Here is a 622-nt window from a genome sequence, read left to right on the forward strand (position 1 = left end):
GCATTACAGGAAAGAAGAAAAATATGTATTTTGGATTTGGGGTTGAACTGTCCCTTTAAAGTGCAAACAAAGAATGCATAGCCTACTCCAGGACTTGACTCCAGCCAACAATCAACAATAGGTAGATTGCAATTTAGCGCAATAATTACAATACAGTGAGAAAAGTTAAAGAAGGGATCCATTTTTGGCTTGGATTATACCATTATTGGGCATTTATACCACAAAACACATTATATGCAAGACCAACAGTCAAGTCCACTGTGAGACGTATTAATAGAGTATAAGATGTGCAGATGCCCATTTGTACTAGACATTTAAGAGTTGTTGAAGAGGGAATTGAGCATTGTAAAGAATATAAATGAATGTTTTTTTTAATGTAGGCCTATTTTTGCGCAAAACGAGGACTGTGGTTTTGTGAGCCTATCACTTAGGTTACTCTGAAATCATGAAAGGATATCTCAGGGCTAACATGGGGATGAGAAGTCATTAAAGCAACCAACAACTCTTTGAATATACATGTGTGCATATGAATAACACGTGTGTCAAAGGGACCTCTGCCCGGCCCGCAGTGTCTTTGCGTTTCCAGACACGCCCTGTAACCACCGCGGCTGCCAGTGCTGCT

Source organism: Plectropomus leopardus, chromosome 17, assembly GCF_026936395.1.
Source record: "Plectropomus leopardus strain MGB_pleo_1.0 chromosome 17, ASM2693639v1, whole genome shotgun sequence".
Classification (NCBI taxonomy): Eukaryota; Metazoa; Chordata; class Actinopteri; order Perciformes; family Serranidae; genus Plectropomus; species Plectropomus leopardus.